This window comes from Diceros bicornis, chromosome 16, assembly GCF_020826845.1.
Source record: "Diceros bicornis minor isolate mBicDic1 chromosome 16, mDicBic1.mat.cur, whole genome shotgun sequence".
Lineage (NCBI taxonomy): Eukaryota > Metazoa > Chordata > Mammalia > Perissodactyla > Rhinocerotidae > Diceros > Diceros bicornis.
This window is the reverse complement of record NC_080755.1, coordinates 13,883,705-13,901,213: the sequence shown is the minus strand read 5'-3', so window position 1 is coordinate 13,901,213 and position 17,509 is coordinate 13,883,705. Positions and strand designations below refer to the sequence as shown.

At 39.1% G+C, this 17,509-nt stretch overlaps 1 protein-coding gene across 7 annotated transcripts in view; it reads left to right on the top strand.

Moving 5' to 3' along the window:
• The first annotated feature begins 239 nt into the window (after positions 1 to 239).
• Positions 240 to 17,509, top strand: part of GREB1L (GREB1 like retinoic acid receptor coactivator) — a 259,827-nt gene continuing 242,557 nt past the window's right edge. For all 7 annotated transcript variants that reach the window (XM_058556833.1, XM_058556840.1, XM_058556838.1 and 4 more), the window contains exon 1: positions 240 to 337. The gene's annotated coding sequence lies outside the window, so the exon portion shown is untranslated. The remainder of the gene's footprint in view (positions 338 to 17,509) is intronic.

Genomic DNA, 17,509 nt, shown 5'->3' with positions numbered 1-17,509 from the left:
TCGGGGGCGCGGAGGCTGCAGGAGGCCGAGAGGCGGGGCTCGGGGAGGGGGCCCGGGGGTCCCGGCGCGGAGGTTCTGGGGAAGCGGGAGGGGCAGCACCTGAGGAATCCGCCTCCGGCCGCGGCGGCCGCCGCCTCGCTCCGCCCCGGGAACTGAGCGCGAGGCGAGCGCGCCTGCCAGCGAGACGCCAGCCAGCGGCGGCGCTAGCGCCTCGGAGGAGGGCGGCCGGAGCGAGCGGAGCGCAGCGCTGGGACCCGGACTGGGGGTGGGGAGACGAGCCCCGGCCCAGGCGAGGGCCACCCCCTGGTCCTCTGCCCTCGCGCCCCGCCAGGGCCAGGTGAGCGGCTGCGGGGACTCCGGGGCGCGGGCGCGGGCGCGGGGAGGCGGGGAGGTGAGAGGTCGCGAGCCGGGCGCGAGCGCACGCCTCTGCCCGGCAGGAGCTGCCCTTTGGCGGGCTGCGGACACCCTGCCTGCGCGGGGAAGCGCCGAGGCTGACTTTTCTGGAGGAATGGGAAGGCGGAGCGGCGGTGGGAGCGCGAGTGTGTTTGTGTGGCGAGGGCAGGCGCCTGTGCCAGCCCGGATCCGAACCTGTGCACCTCCCCGCCGCCTCACCTCAGCCCCCTGAGGGGACCCAGCCCGTGCGGTCCGCGTCCGGAGGCCAGAGGCCTGTCACTTCGGGCTCTCCTCGTTGCCTTTGTGGCGGGAGCCGGGAAGCCCGAGCGTGGGATGAGGGAGGCTGCGGCGCGGCTGGGAGCGCCGAGGCGCGGCGGCGGCGGGCGCCCGGGCCCGTCTCCCCGAGCCCAGGGGCTGTGAGGGGCTCGCGGGGCGGGTGGACAGCAGGTAGGGAGGCGCGGAGGGGACAGGGAGGGGATGGAGAAGAGCGCGGCTTGGGAAAGTTGAGAGCGGCCGCCGGCGGCTGGGCGTTTGCTCAGGGTCCCTGGGTTTCTTGTCTCCACACCAGATGTCACTTCGTCACGAGCGCGCGCGCGTGTCTTTCGGCTATCATTTCCATTTTTCTGTGAGTGGCTGAGGACCACTCTTATTCTGAATGAGACACAAAGGGTTGTATTGACAGCTGACCTCGATACAAGTAGAAGGCGAGGTGAGGTGTATGCCCTGGCTGGACGAGGCGGATGGCGAGGCGGTTTGTTAAAGCAGTTCTCTCAGTCCCTCTTCCGAACCCCGTTAAAAGAACTGATTTGCAGAGATTCAGTTCGTGGGGCTGCCCAGTTAACCTGAGCCCAAGTAAGGTCCAGAACGCGGTTCATCTGCACGGGAGTAGCTGCTGCCTCCCACCGAGGCGGGCGGGTTCTGGAGAAACTCGTCAATCGCGCTCTTCTGCTCTGTGAACGGAACTGTTACGAGGTCCTTATCCACCCCACCCTGGCCCTCTGTCCCCTGTTGAGAGGACAGAAACCAAATTTTAATTTCTACTTTTCACAACATTAGAATTTTTTTCCCCGCTTGAGACGGGAAATCCCACTTAAATCGCATTTTAAAACTTAGCAGTTTAAATATGGGCAAGAGCTTTTCTGCAAAAGGTTTTTGAATTAAATGCCAGCTTGAAAAACTCTCATTCCTCTCTACGTTTTCTTATCCTTTAAATCCTGGAATTCTGCTTTGAGTTTTGTGACTGTGTTGGTTCCTTTTCTTTCTGAAAATTTCCATGTGATTTTACAAATTGCAATGCTGAAAACTTATTTAAAAAAGGAAGAAATTAAAAACGTTTCATTAAAATATTTAGTAATAGAATTGCATATATTTAGAGGCATGTATTTAAAGGGAAATTTTTAATCAGTGAATATTGAAAAGTAATATACATCAGGTAAAAGTTTCAAAGGGCAGTAAGCCGTCTCTCTCCCACCCTGTACTCCCAATGTCTTAGTCCTTCTCTCCAGAGGCAGCCACTGTGGTCAATTTCTTGTCTATCCTCCCATGGACCTCCTATTAAAATGGAATTACATTATTGAAATAAAAGATGAAAGGAACTGAATATAAGTAAAGACTGAACTGTATATCAGTGATGATGGCTATTAATTGGATATCCACTCATGATGACATTAGAACATTTTCTTTGGCTTAAGGCAGACACTTATTACAGTTGAAGATAGAGTGCTAAAAACCTTAGAATGAGTATTCAGTGGAAAGCAGAACTATTAAATTATTATTCCCCCCCATCACCAGTTTCTCTACACTTGGTTTTTATAATCTTCGTTGAATTTTTCCTCCATTTGGAACTCTTTATGAAGTAGAGGATGAGAACTATAGTTTACTCTGTCCAGTGCAGTGTATATCTGACGATGTGGAGAGGACGTATGTATACTCCCATTGACATGACATAATATAAAAATTTTAGTGGTCAAGGAGAAATATGAAGGCCAAGTTTAAGACATTTGGTTACATCTTTTAGTTCCAAGCCTGGATTTGCTATAAACTAGCTAAATGAAGTAACTTGCTTAGAAATGATTTTGTTTCCCCCTCAATTAAATAAAGGAATTGAAGTACATGGTTTCTAAGGGTCCTTCTAACTCCAAAATTCTATGATTGGAATAGTGGATCTATAGGTGTCCTAAGACTGGCTAACGAACACCCAATTAGACCTGTGGGTATTAGACTGTGGAATGACCAAAAAAAAATCCTGAATGGTAGATTCATAAAGAGGAAGTTAGAGATGTTTAAACTACGTTCCTGCTCTTATGAGTTTGATATCATTGGAGAATGGCTACTTCACTTTCCCACAAAATGACTGTTTATGTTACTGGTAGAGGCCAGACCCTGGGCTGAATGGGCCTTTGTGCATCAGTTTGTATGCTAAGGAGAGTGAGTTTTCCTTACAGCTTCATGGTGCCATTTTTAGGGAAATAACTCTTACCAAACTCTTTTCTTTTTGGTAAGTAGAAATAAAGTTCATTTACCTACTTCAAAGGGACTTGACATAATTTAATTAGTAATTTTCAAAAGTATTTAGAATATGAATATCCCTACAGCTAAGATATTTTAGTTACTTTATAAGTATTTACTTAGATATCATGTTCTTAGTGGGAAACTTTTCTAATCTCTAAAACACCTGCAGCCTCTGGGCTAGTGATTCCTGAATGGGTGCAGGGAGCTGAGGAGTGATTGCAAGGTTATGAAAGTAAAAAGAATTAGCTGATTTTAGTTATTATATATGATTTCAATTAAGGGATTTCAGAAATACACTGTAAGTGGTGATTGCAAAAATCATTGATGTTAAGAAGGAGATCTCATACTTCAAAGCTTCAGAATCACCAATAAAGAATATTATGTAATTATTTTGAATAGATCTGTAATATAACTGTATAATTATTTTTAGTAAGTCTGTAATATAAATAAATTATAGTAAAGTTTTAGGAATTGTTTGGGATAATGAGAATATGAAATAGAAGAACAGATTTGTAAAGGTGCTCAGAGTAATCTTGATTGGCTGACTAAAATGACAAAAACAAAAGAAAACTAAGTACTAGCAGTGAAATTCTTCTAAAATGGTAATAGTTTTTATTTTTTCCAGCTCCCTTCCCAATCGTATCATGAGTATATATTTTTACAGGTGTCTTGTCATATTGCAGATACATTTTTACTCTGATTTTTTTCATAAATGTTTTCCTATAGTGTACTTCCTATTATTTGTAATAATTTTATAATAGTTTATTTAGTTAGTGTACTGTAATTTGCTTAGCTCTTCCTCTATTTTGGAATTTTCCGGTAATTTTTAAAAATATGATATCTGTCCTCATGAATGTAACTTTATTTTTTTTAACTTCCTTAGGATTGTTTCCTTAGAGACACAGTATAGTGTAGTTGTAAATGGTCTCTAAAATTAAAGATTTAGGGTTCAACACCTAGCTCCATCACTTATTGGCAATATCGGACAAGTAACTTATTTTTTCAGAACCTTAGCTTCCTAATCTGTAAAATGGGTGTAGTAATAGCTCTCTACAAGATAAAAGGCAATAACACATAAAAACACAAGTAAATGTTAGCTCTTATTTTTATTAGGACATTTCCAGATTTCCGGTAATTTCCAAATTACTTTCCAAGAGAATTATATAGATTTATACTGTCATTAACAATCTATATGTGTGCTTATGTTATTTTAAAACATTTATATTATCGTGACTAATTTGATCAGTGTAAAATTGTATCTCTTTGTTTTGATTTGTATTTCTTTAGTCTTGTATAAAGTGAGAGGTAGTTTTTCCAGCAGTTTTGCTACAATTTTCTGTATAGTGGTGGAAGTTTCATTGCATTAGTCATTTTGAACCAGACTAAAAGATGGGCATATAGGACAGGTCAGTTACAACACTAATGAAGAGTGAACCAAATTTTCCAATAGGCTCTTTCAAATTAATTGTAGTTTTCTTGTATTCTCAGCCTGTGGTAATTTTTATTAGTTATTATTATTTTAAATCTTGTTAAAGTTAATAATATATGTCAATTCTACTTAAGTGCAAATGCAATCCTTTCTTTTTTCCACTTGAAGGGATGATTTATAATTAGCGTTATTGTGATCACAATTTGGTGGATTTTTACTAGGAATGCTTATCAAAACTTGGGGGTAAAAATCAGAAAGTTTCATGATCCCTAATCATGTTATCTTTTGGCTACAAATGGATAATGAAGTTATGCTCTCTGACTTGAGTTCTTATATAGTCAAGGTAATTTAGACGACACAAAAGCATGCCCTTGTAAGTTCTGGAGTTCCAGCAGCCCTGATATTTCTGGCAAACACACACCCAACGTGGATAACAGCAGCTCTTTGTGCTGCTGAGCCCCAGGAGGGCTCCCTATTGTGTACTCTTCCTTCCCTCCCATTCTTGACTGACTGGTGATAGCAACTCCTCCAAGTCCAGATGTGAAGCTCCCCCAGCGACTCCTCTCTTCTACCCAACTCTGTATTTACCCCTACTACCCACCGCTTCAGTGTGTTTGCTTTTGTCCTGTCTATAAAATAAAGAATTCACTGTCTTTTCAAGGTTGTGGTTTCAGATTTTATTTTTAATTTTTCACTATGCTCTATGAGTGTCTTTAGCAGTCCCAACAGTAGAGACCATAGGCATGATTAGCATAGGTTAACACATGATCAGCACTTGATAAATGTTTGTTGCTGTGAGTCATATCTTGTATAGGTCTTTTCTGTTCCTGGGCATGGTTCTGTTTTTATGGTACCATTCTGGAGAAGCAAGCTCCAGTTGTGTCCTGTATTGCTGTGTTTGCCTGTATTACCCAGGTTAGGAGTTAGGCAACCTGCTTGTTCTGGTTCATTCTTCTTGTATGTTTACGGGGAGATTCTTTTTTTTTTTTTTAATTTTATTTTTTCCCCCAAAGCCCCAGCAGATAGTTGTAGGTCATAGCTGCACATCCTTTTAGTTGCTGTATGTGGGACGCGGCCTCAGCATGGCCGGAGAAGCGGTGTGTCGGTGCGCCCCTGGGATAGAACCCCGGGCCGCCAACAGCGGAGCGCGCGCACTTAACTGCTAAGCCACGGGGCCGGCCCTATGGGGAGATTCTTAACGCCTTACTTTTCTTCTGTAAAATGGGATTGACAATTATTGCTCTAAATTATCAACCTACTGCACAGGATTGTTGTGAAGATAAAATAAAATAATAAATGTGGACAAGTTTTGGAAAAAAGGGTGTACAAATTCATATTGTGTTATCAAAATTACACATTATCACTAATCTTCCAAGAGTGTCCATATCTTTGAGAAAACCTCATCTCAATGTGGAGCTGCACTTAGAGGTTGAGGTTAGATGAAAATTCTTGGGGCCCAACCCAACCTATTCAGTCAGAAACTCTGGGGGTGGAGCCTGCGGATCTGCACTATAACAATCCTTCTGATGCTGAACCACTGCTCTAGGGAGTAGGAAATGTCAACAACCACTAGAAAAGTATTCTTCTGCTAGTTAAATATTAGTCATAAAATAATCCAGAAATATCATAACATGACTTTTGCATGCTAAGTAGGAGATGAAAGTTAGCTATTATTATTAGTTGCTGTTTGCTTTTTAATTTCTCAAAATTTGATTCAGAGCAGGAATTGTAAACTCAAGGGCCTGTAGGGGCAAGCAGGTAATCTGAGTGAGTGAAGCAGGACACCTGTGAAATAATACGGGATGATGAGTTCTGATGGACAAGAAAGTCTGAAGTGGCAGAATTTATAAGGCTCCACTGATTTTTGTCCTGTGGGAGTGTGGGTCACTGTTGCCAGACCATTTGATTTTTCAAGTGGGGCTGGAAATTCATATTTCTATATGAATTTAAATGTTGGCAATAAATTTTAAAGAAAACATGTGGACCCAACAAAACAACTCTGGAAGCCAGATAATTTCTAACCTCTTAGTTAACATAGGTGAAAATATTTGCATTTGAATGAGTATGATGACAGAAGAAACAACCCAGTTCAACACTATTAATAAAGAAATGCATATGAAAACCACACTGACAGTTTTCAACTTTCAGACTGTAAAGCTTCAGTAGATTGATAATATCTAGTGTTGATAATCTAGTAAAGAAATGGTTATTGTTATACACTAAGAGTGAAGGCAAATAATTACAACTTTTCTGAAGAGCAATTTGGCATTATGTATCAAGACTTTAAGTGTCTATACTTGCCCTGCCCAATATGGTAGTCCCTTACTATATGTGGCTATTAAATTTATATTAATTAAAATTATATAAAACTAAAGATTCAATTTGTCAGTTGCACTAGTCACATTTCAAGGACTCAATAGCTGCATGTGGCTGATGGCTATCATTATTGGACTGTGAAGATATAGAACATTTCCATCATTGGAGAAAGTTCTATTGGACAGTGCTTGTCTAAACTCTTTGACTCAGAAATTACCCTTCTAGGCATTTAGTAGAAATAATTAGACAGATACACAAAGGCATATAACAAAAACATCACCTGAAACATTATGTAAAAGGGTAAAAAATTAGAAACAAACTAGACATCATGTTTTTATTAAAAATTAAGTTGCAGTAAATATCCATGATATGTTGTTAAGTGAAAAATACTTATTGTAGAATCATTTTATTTTTTTGGGTAGAAAGTTTAGATACATAGAGATTGGAGGTACATAGGAACAACTTTTCTCTTCTGACAAATGCATGTGAGTATAACAAAGCTTTCCCTTTTTAGCCTACACCTCTTCTCATACAGTAGAATGGGTTGACTTTCCCTACAAAACCAGCAGAGGCACAAGACAGGTCTCCAAGCTGCATCGATATTACCTGGGTTCCTGGTAGAAATTCAGAATCTTGGGCCCCACTCCAAACTTGCTGAATCAAAATCTCTGGCAGGACACAGGAATCTGTGCGTTAACAAGCTGTCCATTAACTGGCTCTATCTGCCTCCTATTACCGAATCTCTCAAGCTTCATTTGTTTTATCTTAGCCAAGTGAAATTTCCTTGAACTCTGTCCAGGCACTATTCTAGGTGCTTCGGATGCTGCAGTGAAAAAAACCTCTGTCCTTACGGGAATCAAACAGTGAGCAAAAGAAAATGAGTCAAGTATGTACTTTAGAAAGTGAGAAGTGCTAGAGAGGAAAATGAAGCAGAAAGGGGAATTAGAAAGTGAGATGGGAGTTGTGATTTTCTACAAGGTGTCACTTCTCAGTGACACCTGAGTGAGACCTGAAGGTGGTGAGGAAGAGCATTCTTGGCTGTTGTGAGAGGGGTGACCAGGAGGCCAGTGCCACTGAGGGGAGAGGGGCGTGAGGGAGTGAGTTGGGGATTAGGTCAGAGAGGTAATCTAGATCTTTTGACTTCAAAATTCTTTGTTCTCTCTAGTGTACCACACTCCTCGAATTCCTTGGTTAAGCGGTTTGTAAAGAGATCAGACCTCCTTAAATTCACTGTTTTTCGGTGTGATCTGTCAACACCTGGTTTATTCAACTGGGGTGCTTGTTAAATGTGGATTCTTGGTCTCTTGACCTGCTGAATAAGAGTCTCTGGGGTGGGACCCTGGAATGTGCATTTTAACAATCTTCCCAGGTGGCTTTTATGGACACAAAAGTCTTAGAACCACTGCTACATTTATCATTCTGTAAATTTAGTTTTTATAGAGCAAGTGTGCCTAAAATTGTCACCACTGCCTATGGAGGTCACGATGTGAAGAGAAGATGTAATTAGAGTAATGTCTCATTTATTTCCTGCATTTTAAAACCGATTAAATAGATACTACTTATAGTAAGTTTGTGTATATATGTCTTTTGGAGTATTCAGGGAACTATAAGACTATTACCGTTAATTCCTACCCACATCAGAGGATGGGAGAACCTTTTCACTTGAGGGTTCTATCTCCCCTTCATCCAGTCTGTTCTGTTTTTTGGAAAGGAAATTTAAATTTATCTGATTTTCTTTGTCAGGTTTTCTTTTTTTCTTTCTCTCTCTCTCTTTTTTTTTTTTACCTTTTGTTTCTTTTCTTCTTCCTCTTCCCTTCTTGAAATCTAACCATCCTAAGTTAAACACCATTAACATTTTGGTGGCCATTCTTTTATGCATCTCTATGCATATTTATATATTTCACCAGCATAAATAATTTTACATAATGGGATCATATTATGTTTTTTAAAAAACTGTAGTCACGTTTTTTAAAAAGATTCAGGGAGCCTAAATTCCCTTTCTACCCTCCCTTTGCACCCCAACAGTGTGGCCAATCTGCTATTTATTTTGTTATAACTTTTTCCGTGATCATGTAACTTTATATATATTGTATATGTTTAGCATCTTATATATACTATCATATTTTATATATCCACATATATATATAATCATCTTTCTTTTTTCACTGAATACTTAATAAAACACAAGGGATATACCTCTAAGTCAACTGGTATAGCTCTTATTTATTATTTTTAATGACTACATAATATTCTGTAGTATACATATTCCACAGTTAAACAACCATTGCTCTGTTGAGGGGCATTTATTTTAACTAACCAAGAAATCAGGGCTATATATTAAAAGACAAACATATCTGATTACATAATTTAAAAATATTTTTTGTGAAGCAAAAAAGAACCATAAACAAATACCACAGACAAATGACAGACGGGAAAAAATTTCTGCATATGCAGATAAAAGATTACCATCTCTGATATACAAGGAACTCTTAACAAAATGATAATAAATATATTTTATAGGGCTGGCCCCATGGCTTAGTGGTTAGGTGCGCGCGCTCCGCTACTGGCGGCCTGGGTTCGGATCCCGGGCGTGAACCGACGCACCGCTTCTCTGGCCATGGTGAGGCCGCGTCCCACATACAGCAATTAGAACGATGTGCAACTATGACATACAACTATCTGCTGGGGCTTTGGGGAAAAAAAGGAGGAGGATTGGCAGTGGATGTTAGCTCAGAGCTGATCTTCCTCAAAAAAAAAAAATTTTATAAAACATAATTTTTAAATATTTTGCAAATGGTATGACTAGGTCATTCACAGAAGCACAATTCCAAATGGTCAATAAATAGGAAAAATGCTTAGCCTTAGTAATTGTTTGCAAATGCAAGTTAAAATAATAACAAGCTATCACTTGACACCTATTTGATATTAATATAGAACTTTAATCCACATTAAAATTTCCAGAACTAGTTTGTTTATTTACTGAAAATCTATGCAGAAACTTTTTTTGAAAGTTATATTAAAGCTAAAAACATAATTATTTCCCAAGGTTTCTGGTTTGCTCAGAGAATTTGAGGGAGATTGACTTGTATTCCCTTTCAGAGTCAGCTCATGTGACAAAGGGTGAGAACAGAGCTTAGAAAATTAAATTTTGAGGTATGACATTTTTTTTTTTTTGGTGAGGAAGATCAGCCCTGAGCTAACATCCATGCTAATCTTCCTCCTTTTTTTTTTTTTTTTGCTGAGGAAGACTGGCTCTGAGCTAACATCTATTGCCAATCCCCCTCCTTTTTTTTTTCCCCAAAGCCCCAGTAGATAGTTGTATGTCATAGTTGCACATCCTTCTAGTTGCTGTACGTGGGACGTGGCCTCAGCATGGCCGGAGAAGCGGTGCATCGGTGCGCGCCTGGGATCCGAACCAGGGCCGCCAGTAGCGGAGCGTGCGCACTTAACCACTAAGCCATGGGGCCGGCCCTGAGTATGACATTTTTAATTCAAAAAGATTTCCTTCCATTTGAAAACAGAAATTGTTGAATTTTAGAGTCGTAGATCAACCCACCCTGAGAGGAAAACAATGCCATAGGGTTTACCTGACTCCCAAGGTCACCCAGCTAGTCCTGCGTTCTTTCTGGTTTATCATACTGTTCCTCGGTGTTTTCTCATACCTTTAATTGCACTAATATAGAGAAATCATATTTCAAGAATTTTTCCATTTTCAAAAAAATATTGAATATACAACATTTAGAGAAGTAATACTTTCTTTAATTTGTTTCAATTTTAAGTAGAAATAACATGAGAACAATATAAAAAAATCAGAAAAGAAATATCTCTTACAATCCCACTACCTTTACAAAATAAGCTGTTTCCTCAGTTTTGCTTCAGGTACTTATTTATATGCATTAATGACTTTACATACTAGTAATATTTCTCTAATATTTCCAAAATCTTTTGGTAACTTGGACTTTCAGGCCTTGAAAGCTGGTCTGCTTGACTCTACCTTTCCTTTCTTCTGACCTCTTTTTCATGCATGTCATTTTTAAGCCTTGAACATTGTTTCCTGTCAGTCTCCAACCTTGATCAAATGCCTTCAATGGCTACCAGTTGCCTCCCTTAGCATTTCCCAGAGAGTGTCACCCCAAACATTAGTATCCCGGTCTAATGCTGTCAGCTGCATGGAACAGAACAAAAAAACTAAAGATGTTAAATAGTAATGAATTCATTATATCCCCAAAATGTCTGAGGGGAAGGGGGGGAGAGCAATTCCTGGGTTAAATTCAGGTGCTTGATGATGTCATCAAGGACCCAAATTCTTTTGGTCATTCTCTGCCATCCTCAGCTTGTTGGTGTTTGTCTTCCATCTTGTCTCTTCATTATCCCAATGTGTCAGCAGCACACTCAAGCCTCACACAGCTTTGACTGGAGTCAGAAAAAGGTTCTTTTTCTTCAGGCTAAACACTTAGTAAAGAGTTTACCCACATATATAGATATTTCAAATCCCATTGGCCAGAATTTACCACATGCTCATGCGTAAGCCAGTCACTGACAAGGAAAGTGGAAATGCCGTGACTGGTGTAGAATAATCAAGATTCACCCCAGAGCCTGGGGAAAGGTCCATTCTCTGAGTGCAAAACCTCTGGGGTTGTTAATATTGAAGAAGATCAGGAAAAGGCTCGATTAGGCAACTAGCAGTGTGTGCCATGAAATAAAATTTCCTCAGTTCCCTTCAAGGCTCTTCATAATCTGACCTCATGATAATCTAATTCAAAACCTCTGTCCTAGACAAGCCAATTAGTTGTCTGTCCTGCCTATATATCCTGCTTATATGCATTCCTACCTGTGGCTTGGCTCATGTTTCTCTCAGAAATCTCTTCCTATTCTCTAGAGCTGGCTGTGGCTATTTAAATTAAAATTAATTAAAGTTAAATAAAATAAAAAATTCAGTTCCTCGGGGACACTAATCACATTTCAAGAGCTTAATGGCCACATATATGGCCAGTGGCTACTGTATTGGCCAGTGCAGGTCTAGAATATTTCCACCATTGCAGAAAGTGCTGTTGGACAGCCCTACTCTAGAGATTCTTGCAAATCATACCTGTTATTTAACACAGTGTTAGCCAAACTATGGGCCACATATATCAGAATCAACTGGAGATGCTGTTTAAGTGCAGATTCTGAGCCCTAGGAGTAGGCCCCAGGCCACTTTCGTGCCCAATAAAGTTGAAGAACCACTGATTTGAGGTCTAGTTTAGTTTATTTCCTTTATGGAGATATACTAAATGCCGGAGTTTTCATTAATTTTCTCCTACTGTGACCTTCTATAGCATTCATAGTTTATATATCACAGTTTTAGATTTTCATTATACACATTTATATTTTGTAATTACTTCAGAAAGCATTTTATCTGAATATTAGAATGTAAGCCCCTTCAGAGGACGTACTATGGCATTTTATATCTGTATGTTCCAAAATGTCTAGGACAATGTTGGGTACACAGTAAATACAAAGCATTGACTGATTAATTACATTCTACAGAATTGACAATCTACAGTCTATATTTGGTTGGCAGTTCTTTGAAAAATCATAATACTGTCTGCAGTATTGGAGATGGAGATGGATAATGGTAAGGGTATTTCCACAATATTTTTCCTCAATTTCATTTGTTGGAAATAAACCTGAAAATTTTGGTTAGAGTTCTAACAAATATTATATGAAAATATTCCCTATGATGTTTAGATTTGCAGCACTTTTTTAAATTTTTATTTTATTTATTTATTTATTTATTTATTTTTTGTGAGGAGATCAGCCCTGTGCTAACATCTGCCAATCCTCCTCTTTTTTTTTGCTGAGGAAGACTGGCCCTGGGCCAACATCCGTGCCCATCTTCCTCCACTTTATATGGGACGCCACCACAGCATGGCTTGCCAAGCAGTGCGTGGGTGCACGCTCGGGATCCGAACCATGAACCGCAGGCCGCCCGCCGCGCAGAGGAGCGCATGCACTTAACCGCTTGCGCAACCCAGCCGGCCCCTGCAGCACTCTTTTTTAAATGGCTATTTTTAAAATGCTCTGATCTCTTGATTCTCCTGTGGAACATAAACTAATCAAAGCTCTGGAGCCATAGCTGATAGAGAAACTTCCTGTTGCAACCGAACTCCCCACATGAGTCAGGGTTCATCTCCTGATAAATAGAGAATCCCAGGCAGCTGTTCTACTCTACTTTGTTGATTTAATAATCACCTGAGAATTGTCGGAGCAGGAGGTTAAGGTCTTGGCATCATAGAGAATGGCTAGACCTATATCTTCACAAGTTGGAGTACAGTGAAGGGTCAAGGTAGACTAATAATATTATTAATTCTAGTAATAGTAATATTGCTATTAATGGTGGCTATGAGTAGCAGCATCTCACTTAGGACTAATGTAAAGAATGTTTCTTTCACATTCTCTTGTGCGTAATTTCACAGATTGTATCATTTCATGGGTTGATGTGAAAACAAACAACTACATTCTCTGGTAGGCTCATTATCTTATAATACAAAATCAATCTAATATATATATATATTTTTTTTTTTGAGGAAGATCGGCCCTGAGCTAACATCCGTGCTAATCCTCCTCTTTTTGCTGAGGAAGACCGGCTCTGAGCTAACATCTATTGCCAATCCTCTTCCTTCCCCCGCCCCCCCCAAAGCCCCAGTAGATAGTTGTATGTCATAGCTGCACATCCTTCTAGTTGCTGTATGTGGGACGTGGCCTCAGCATGGCCGGAGAAGCGGTGCGTCAGTGTGCGCCGGGGATCCGAACCCGGGAGGCCAGCAGCGGAGCGCGCGCACTTAACCGCTAAGCCACAGGGCCGGCCCTAATATATTGTTTAAAAAATAAAATCTCGGGCAGGCCCAGTGGCACAAGCGGTTAAGTGCACACGTTCCGCTGCAGTGACCTGGGGTTCGCCTGCCGGGATCCCGGGCACTCACCGACGCACCGCTTGGCAAGCCATGCTGTGGCGGCCTCCCATATAAAGTGGAGGAAGATGGGCACGGATGTTAGCCCAGGGCCAGTCTTCCTCAGCAAAAAAAGAGGAGGATTGGCAGATGTTAGCACAGGGCTGATCTTCCTCACAGAAAAAAAAGTAAATTAAAAAAAATAAAATAAAATCTCCATTGAACAAATGACTGTTTTCCTCTGAGACTCTTGATATATTTTTCACTCTAAGACAGTTGATTCATCATTTGATTCCAAAACAGTCACATTTTTGAGATAGTGGATCAATGTACTGAGTATGATGCCTGGTACAAAATAGACCCCCAGGAAAAGTTGCTTCTTTTTCCTCATCAGACTTGCTGAATCATGGGCCTCAGACTTCATCTGAGAGTAGCAATTAGTGTTAAATATTTTGCCTCCCAACTAATATTACCAAGTTCTTCCTTTTCTAGAAAAGTTAGACCATGTAAAAATCACCTTTCTCCCCCTTATTCATATAAATGGAACAATCTAATACTAGATGTGATATTTTCATAGTATTCTTGGTGGAAAGATGTACAGGAGTTGTTTGATGTTAGTAGGTATTAAATGGACCATCTGCACAATCTACTGGAGCGCTGTTGGAGTCTGGGAGTGTAGTGTCTGGATTGTGGTACTTCAGATATTCTAAATGTTTGAGGTTTTTTGTCATCATAAAGAATCCTGAGTCAGTGGTATGCCTTATCTTAACTTCTGCCTCCAGAGCAGGAACTGTGATGGAGCATTGTAATACATGGCATAGTTGCATATCTGGAATTTCAGAGAGTGTGTTTATATGTCAGAGAATGTGTGTATGTGCAAAACATAGCCTTTAATAAAAAACAACCATAAAGGTCTTTATGACTCATATACGCTTCTCTGCCTAGTTCTTTCCTGCTATTTAATAATTTAATTTATAGCAGGAATTAATAATTTAATCCAATAACTTAATAAAAATTAATGTACTCTACTACAGGCATTGTACACGTCATTTCTAATCCTCACAACAGCCTTGTAAAGTAGGCATCATGATTCTCATTTTTACAGCTAAGAAAAACTAAGGCTCGGCAAGTTTTAAGTAAATTTCACAGAGCCGTAGGTAGTAAGAGGAAAAGTCAGAATTCAAACCTAGGGCTGGCTGATTCCAAAGCCCTTGTTCTTTCCTCTGTCATACTCTTGGGTACATGTCTTGTGACTCAAATAGATTGTAAGATCTGGATGTCAGGAATTTATCTCATGTTTTTTATTATCCAGAAAGATAATTTGTGGCAAATGTTACTGCTCTTGCTGAAGGTGGTATAGATAGGTGCTAAGGGGCATATTAACTCTTTCAGACCACCAGGGGACCATTTGGTACCTTATTTTTGGGAAACAGACTGTACCAAGGGTATATCTTTTGATTGGTAAGGAATGTAATGGGGATTAAGTCTTGGATTTACTCCCCAAGCTTGAAGGAAAGCTCCCTGACTGGACGTGCTTTGTTTCTCTTGCTCACAACTCTATCTCCACACCTAGAACAAGCACATAGTTGCCCCTCAATAGTTGTTTGTCAATGAATGAATGAATGACCTCTGTAGGGCCCTGTTAGCTTTCTTCCATGGTGTGGAACCCATCCTTAACCTGAGCCGAACTTCCTTCAGATCTAAGCCACTGACTCCAAGGGAGCTGGGAGAAGGGAGGGTAGATGGAACAACAAAAGCTTATCATCTCCACTGGAAATACCAAGATGAGGCCCAGGCCCTTCGGAAGCTAGGTCAATAGCATTATCTTTTGCATAAAGGATGCTAACCAAGAAAAATAAATCCAGAACAATTCTGTGGCAGAGATGAAAGGAAATGCATTTCATTTTCTCTTTTTTGAGTTTTACAAAATGATGATGTCTTTGTAATCCTTTGTGTATGTCCAGTGTATCGTCACATTTACTTATTTACAAATTTACTTACATAATTTGAATGATATGGGCTTTAAATTCGCCAGTATATATCCTAGTTAATAAAAAATAATTGAAAGCTGTATATTTCCAGGATAATACTGCATAGTGGAGTAAAACCATGGAATTGATAGTCTGGAAAAAGTGTCTTGAAAAATGTGACAAATCTCTTGTATAAATATTACAATTCATTTGGCTCATTAGATTTTAAATTGATAAGACTTCCAAAATCATAAGAGTGTGGGCTTACTTTAGATGCTGTTACATGGGAGATTACCAGACATCTGTATGGTGTTTACCCTTGGGAAGCTAAAGTTCACGTATTGCAAACAGACACCATAATTCTATCTTAAAGTTTGTGTTTAACCTGTACTGACTTTTTTTTAAGGCTTTGAAGTAATAATTGGCAACAGCAATTATAGTATCAAACATCCTCTCAGTTTTCTTTTGGATAAAATGCATCAAACACATTTGTCACTTCCTTAAACATAATTTTTCTCTTCATAGTTTTCCTACTGAGCAAGAAGTTTCTATCCAGTGGGGATAATAGAATTCTCTCTTGGGCAGGAAATTAACAATACCAACTTAATAAGTTCTTGTCAAGTACCTATAATTGGAATGGTGCTGTGGAGAAGGAGAAAGGAAAATAAAGAACCATCCCTGACCTTGGCGAAGCCTACAATCTAGTTAAAACACAGTTATGTGGCTTGTGGTTTTTTAGAATCAGACCTAATTTTACTTAAACCATGTTCCTCAAATCATTACTAAAGTAGTAGAAGATTTATATATTGTAATATGTAAGGGTGTCATTTATTCTGTTACCTAATACCAAAATTATAAAAGAATTCAGTTGAACTGTTATCTAATGGAAAATATCCATTTTATTTCTTTAAACTAGAAGTCGTTTTTGACTTTGTTCATGAAGCATTGAATGTAAAATTTGAAACAGTGCTGGTGATGTTAAGGAAATCATGGTATGAGCCTTAAGCTTGTTAGTGACGCTTCATGGACATTAAGGTATCTATAAATAAAACCAAAATTATGGCATGTATATTTTGAGAGGGTCGTATGAATTTGATCACTATTCAATTCACATCTTTTGTTTTTTTGTCTTTAGTGCAGAAAGTAATTTTAGTAAATAAGCTCCTTGTGAGATGTTCTTTATGTGGTAAATTTAAGGTATGATAAATTAATATTTAGAGAGAAAATGAGTGAAAACTTATTTTGACCTTCAGTCTATGTTTAAAGCACATTTACAGTCATATGAAATTACTTAATACATTACTATTTTACTAATGCATATAGATTATATTGAGAAATAATAAACATTTAAGGCATAGATCATTAAGCATTTTCTTATAAATGTAGTTCACTCTTTAGAAATTTGATTTTCTATTCTAAAATTTGATTTTCTATTCTAAAAATTTTCAATTTTTCATCAACGAAAGCTATGCATTCTCTAATTTGGCCCTTGATATATGTTTCTCATTATGTACAGTAATAAAAAATAATAAGACTAATCAGTGCCATATTTATCATAAATATGTTGTCTTTACAAATTCTCTTTGAATTGAATGGAATTAAATTTCCTACCTGATTTGTGGATCACCAGAGAAAGGAAGATACATGTAAAGGAAAGAAAAATAAAAAAAGAAAAGGCTTAAATTATAGCTAGAACACAGTACTTATACAATAGTATTTTAGCTTTAAACTCTGTTACTCCTTTATATTAGAGCTTATTAAAGAATAAGGTCATAATTTAGTCTGCTAAATTCTAACTCCTTACGTTTATGTAGTCATTTATTGTTGTTGATATAGTTTTTGTTTTTATCTTATTTAAAAGCTGGTTTTCTAGAAACTTATGTGCATAAGAAGTCTGTTCTAAGTTGACTTTTGTTAGTAGAATTCTATTTTGATCTGTTTAGAGATACTTTTCCCTT